The 5743-nt window shown below is 42.0% G+C and overlaps 1 protein-coding gene across 2 annotated transcripts in view; it reads right to left on the bottom strand.

The window, feature by feature from the left end:
• LOC109919563 (histone H3.3A) overlaps positions 1-2026 on the bottom strand; it is a 13943-nt gene extending 11917 nt beyond the window's left edge. The window contains exon 1 of one of the 2 annotated variants that reach the window (XM_020519587.2): positions 1825-2026. The gene's annotated coding sequence lies outside the window, so the exon portion shown is untranslated. Of the gene's footprint in view, positions 1-1697 lie in introns of both variants that reach the window. The other variant, XM_020519588.2, reaches the window with a different exon arrangement.
• Between the last annotated feature and the right edge of the window lie 3717 nt (positions 2027-5743).

The following is a 5743-nucleotide window of genomic DNA, read 5'->3' as shown; positions in this document are numbered from 1 at the left end:
AGTGAAGACCCACCCCAAAGTCAACCAATAGGAGTTGGTTAACAAATAAAACCAAAAGAACTGCAGATGCTGTAAATCAGGAACAAACAAGATGTTGCTGGAAAAGCTCAGCAGGTTTGGCAGCATCTGTGAAGAGAAACCAGAGTTCACATTTCGGGTCTGGTGAACCATCCAGAACTGACTTCTGAGGGAGGGTCACTGGACCCAAAACATTAACTCTGATTTCTCTTCACAGATGCTGCCAGACCTGCTGAGCTTTTCCAGTAACTTCTGTTTTTGTTGAAGTTGCTTAACATCTTAATTGAAGATAAACATTCAAATCCCCCAACCCACACATCCATAAAACGGTTAAAAAAGGAAAATGATAGTCCCATGTAAAAGGTAAGACAGTGGAGAAGCATATGTGCAATACCTGTAACAAAAAGACAAGCTGCATTTATACAGCACCTTCTATATTGAAAAACATTCAGAGATAATTCACAGAACACAGTCACACATACAAAAAAAGTCTTTGACACTGAGTCACAAATGGAGATGTAGGAGCAAATTACTACAGATGCTGGAATCTGCAGTGAAAACAAAAAAATGCTTGCGATCACTGTGATTCACAAAAACGCAGATGTTCAGTTTTGGTGGCTAAGAGCTGGATCAGTGTTAAAAGAGTATCATATTGTAAGGATGAAGATTGGGGTGCAAATTCCAAAACTTGGATTGAAAGCATTGTCAATCTTTGAACATCTCTGCTATTAAAACGTCAGTAAAAATTAGATTTTTAAAAAAATGTGGGGTGGGGGGGTGGTAGGCACGATCAGGACAGTGCTAATTTCCTCTGTTTGTAAACAGGAGCCACTTGAAGGGGATGTTGGTCATAATAATTGCTGTCCAGGTTTCAGGAGTCAAATCGATCCAATCATAGGCGAACACGATATTTTTTACAATAATGAATGGGGAAGAATTAAAATAAATAGAACCAACTTGAAACAAAGAAACAAGCAAACTTTTCACTCGAACTTTGTGCATTGAGAAAGCTTCTGAAGAAATCAGGAAACAAACACCTTGCTCCAGCTAACCTAACTATCCCGGTCTTCAGTCAGCAAGCAGACACTCGCGTACTCATTAGCACTAGCACTCCAGGGATTTCCCCGTCTACTATATTTCTTCAAATCAAAAACGTTCGAACCTTTCCACCGACTTTCCAAAAAAAATTTTAAAAAACCCTGGACTCTTCTTCTCCCATCTTCCCCCCAAACTCGGCTGAGTGAGGAAAATGGAGATTGCAAAGCAAATCTATATTCTTTCTTAAAAATGGGCGATGCAAGAGGAAACATCCGCCAGAACAAAGATGGTGAAACGTTACAACAAGGGAGCGGGAGGAACTAAAGTAACGATGAAAGAAAATAAAAAATAGCGCCGCGGTTGCTTTGGGAAAATAAAAGTTTTGCGGGAAATATAATCGCAGCAAACACTGTTTCTGAAATGTGGGGGGGGGGAGAAACAAACCCTCTAATGGTTTTAATCAGTCGATCTCCCGGTGAGCATTGAAGGCTAAATAATTTTACAAAGGACGGATAAAAGCGAAAAGGAGAGGGAGACGGACAGAGTGAGAGAACAGCCAGAAACGAGCGGGACAGCACGGATGGAACGTTGACCCAGGAGCTCGTGCATTCGTTACAATGTTGCAGCCACAAAATGGATACCTTAAAGTTTGTTACGAAGAGCTGGATACAAAGTCGATGCGAAATGAGGAAAAGACGGGGAACACTTTCTACAACATTTTCTCACAAGTTGTCACTTCGTGTACTCACGCATCGCGTTGACCCTTACCTGTTATTTATTTTTTCCGCCCTGCCTTGCCTTTTTTGTTTTTTGAAAATAAAAAATCTGAATTCTTTCCCCGCCCCCCGCGCGAGCCTCCTCTGTAGAATTTCTTTTTGATATATTTTTGATATCTTCCACCACCCCAACCTCACTGCAAAGCACAATATGGCTGACCGAGGCGTTCCCATGAGCTCCCGCGCCTGGGCCCCGTCTGTCAGAAACACACACCCACTACAATGGAAGCAATGTACAACTTACAGTTGAGTGGAAAAGCGGTGGGGTGATGGAGAATGGAGAGGAAAAATGAACTACTTTGCCATTGCGCCCTCAATCCAAACAGCCATTACCAACTAATAGGCTCAACTCTCATCCCTTCACACTGTGGCAAATTAGGACAAACATAGAAACATAGAAGATAGGAGCAGGAGGAGGTCTTTCACCCCTTCAAGCCTGCTCCTCCACTATTCATGATCATGGCTGATCATCCAACTCAATAGCCTAATCCTCCTTACTCCCCATAACCTTTGATCCCATTTACCCCAAAGTGCTATATCTAATCACCTCTTGAATACATTCAATATTTTGGCATCAACTACTTCCTGCTGTAATGAATTCCACAGGCTCACCAATCTTTTCGTGAAGAAATGTCTCCCCATCTTTGTCCTAAATCATCTATCCCGAATCCTCATACTATGACCCCTGGTTCTGGACACAACCACTATCAGGAACATCCTCCCTGCATCTACCCTGTCCAGTCCTGTTAGAATTTTATAAGCCTCTATGAGATCCCCCCTCACTTGTCCGAACTCTAGTGAAAACAATCCCAACCTCGTCAATCTCATACGTCAGACCCGCCATCCCTGGAATCAGCCTTGTAATCCTATGCTGCACTCCCTTGAGAGCAACAGCATCCTTCCTCAGAAAAGGAAACCAAAACTGCATGCAATATTCTAGGTATGGCTTCACCATGGCCCTGTATAACACATCCACAAATATTTACCTTGCTTAATTGTCACACCTTCAAGTAACTTGATTTCACATCCAGTGCCAGTTTTTCCCTCTCTTCCTTTTCTGCCATCCAGGCCTGTGTGTTTCAATGATACCTATACAGTGCTTGAGGTGGCATACACCACCTTGGCCCTGCTTAGTGTTAGGGTTGCCAACCCTCCAAAATTGCCGTGGACTCTCCGGTGATTATTCTTTTTTAGGACTGTGATACCAACAACCATGTGGTGGCATTACAAAAAAAAAGTATTTTTCTTTCATTGACCACTTTGATTTGTTAAATTGTAATGATATCAGGGAGAATAAAGACTGTAAGACCAGTAACAATCGTCCAACTGGGTATGAGTCTGTCCGTTCTATGTCTGGCTTTGGGAAGATGGTGCACCAAAAATATTGGTGTTCTGACAATAAATGTCACAATTGGAGGCAGGAGGTCAAGTGGTGACATCTCTGGGATAAGTCAGGGGAGGTGATGGTGTGGTGGTGTTATCGCTGGAATGTTAATCCAGAGACCCAGAAAATGTTCTGGGGATCTGGGTTCAAATCCCACCATGGAAGATGGTGGAATTTGAATTCAATGGGGACAAAAAGCCTGGAAATAAGAGTCTAATGATGACCATCAAACCATTGCTGATTGTTTGCTATTGTCCTTCAGGGAAGGAAATTGCCATCCTAGTAACTCCAGATCCACAGCAATGTGGTCAATTCTCAACTGTTCTCTGGGCAATTGGGTTTGGGCAATAAATGCTGGTCTAATCAGCAATGTCCACATCCAATGAATAAAGGAAAAAAAATTTATGACCAGAGTTGGCAACCTGAGTCAAGTGACTTCAAGCAGCCACACTATAGGACTAAGAAAAAAATCACTTTACTCTCCTGTTGTCTCAAGAGTGATATATTTGTCGCAGCACTGCTTGCAAACTGATACAAACAGGAGGCTGAGGTAGAAATTGTGCTCTTTGGAGAAGAGGGGGTTCAGAGGAGATTTGATCGGGGTGCTCAAAATTGTGAGTTATCTAGGCACAGCAGACTGAGAGAAACTGTCCCTGTCAGTAGAAGGATCTAAAACAAGAGGACATTAATTTAAGGTATTTGGAAAGTGAGTGGTTGGAAACCAGAATGTGTGTGATGGAAGCATCTTCAGTTGAGGCATTCAAGTGGAAATGTTGTTATTATCTGAAAAGGAAGAATATCGGGAGAATGTGGATGAATGACGCTAGGTGATTTGCTCCTTTGGAGAGCTGACAAAGACACAAGGGGCTGAACAGCCACCTTTGGTGCTGTGACAATTCTGTGAGAATTTTCTAACCAACGATTGGAGTGAATTAGAGAGTGAAAGAAATAATATTTCAGAAGAATGGGAATGGACTATTCAATCCCTCAGCCCTGTACTCTCACTCAATTAGATTGTAGCTGGTCGATACCTCAACTCCATACACCCAACTATTGACCCATATTTGTTAATACTATACCCAACTCAAACCTGTACGATTCATTCTTGAAAGGACCAACTGACCACCAACATCCCCGCACTCTTTTGCAAGGTAGAACTCCAGATATCAAGGGATACAAGGTGACAGAATATGGGAATCAGGTAGGTAAATGTGTTCAGGACAATTTCCCACTTGGGAGGTAAACACTGATGCAATGATTGTGCTGAATAACTTGTTTGTGTTGTAGCTTTTATGTACTTTTGTGTTTTCTTTATCTTATTAAAGTCATAAATGGCATCCGAGGTGATAGTGACAAAAGTAAGCTAACCCTCTTTGTCCTTCTTGACTTGTCTGCAGTGTGGTTAACCACATCATTCTTTACCAATCCCTCTCCACTGTTTCCAAATGGGTGATACTCCCCTCACCTGGTTCCATTCTTATTTATCTAAGGTAAAAAGGTTGTCAAAAAGTAAGATCAGGAATAGGTTCTGTTGTGTTCCTGCACTGTTACCTCAGGTGTCTACTCAATAATCTATATTTGGCCCACATCCATTTCGCATTTATAAATCACACTTGGCATCATACCAAAGCGTAATGTTAGTTTTCACATGTACAGGGTAGATAAGGGGAACAAGCAGATGTAATATATTTGGTTTTCCAAAAACTTTCAATAATGTACCACACATAAGGCTACTTAATAAGAGTCCACCGTGTTGGACATAGTGTATATGGAGGTTGGTTAATGCATAAAAGTTGGGATAAGGGAGACATTTTCAGGATGGCAACCTGTAACTCATGAATGAATGATTTATTTATTTTCACAGATGGAATGCCACAGGGTTCTAGGTCAACAATTATTTGCTATATATGTGAATGACTTGAATGAGGAAGGTGAAGGTACTATAGTCAGGTGAATGACACAAAAACAAATGGGAAGGCAAGTAGTGAGGTTGACACAAAGTGTATACAGAGGCATATAAACAGGTTAAATGAGTGGGGAAAACTTGGCAAATGAATGAAAAGTTATGCACTTTGGCTGGAACAATAGAAGAGCTGAATATCATTTAAATAGAGAAAGATTGCAGAAAGATACACAATAGAGGGATTTGAAAATCAGGGGCAACCTCTCCATAGGTTAGAATCATACCCAACCCAAAGGGAGATGGTTGTGGTTGCTGGAGTCAGTCATCTCAGCTCCAGACATCTTTGCATAAGTCCCTCAAGGTAGTGTCCTAGGCCCAGTCATCTTCAGCTGCTTCATCATCTAACTTCCTTCCATCCATATGGTCAGAAGTTAAACCCCACCTCTTCCTCCGTTACATTGATGACTGTATCGGCGCCGCCTCGTGCTCCCACGAGGAGCTCGAACAGTTCATCCACTTCACCAACATCTTCCACCCCAATCTTAAGTTCACCATGACCATCTCTGATACCTCTCTCTCCTTCCTTGTCCTCTCTGTTTCCCTCTCTGGCAACCACCTGGAAAC

The sequence above is a fragment of the Rhincodon typus genome, unplaced genomic scaffold (genome assembly GCF_021869965.1).
Source record: "Rhincodon typus isolate 14 unplaced genomic scaffold, sRhiTyp1.1 hic_rhity00001348, whole genome shotgun sequence".
Classification (NCBI taxonomy): Eukaryota; Metazoa; Chordata; class Chondrichthyes; order Orectolobiformes; family Rhincodontidae; genus Rhincodon; species Rhincodon typus.
The sequence above is the reverse complement of the archived record's forward strand: the minus strand, read 5'-3'. Positions and strand labels throughout refer to the sequence as shown.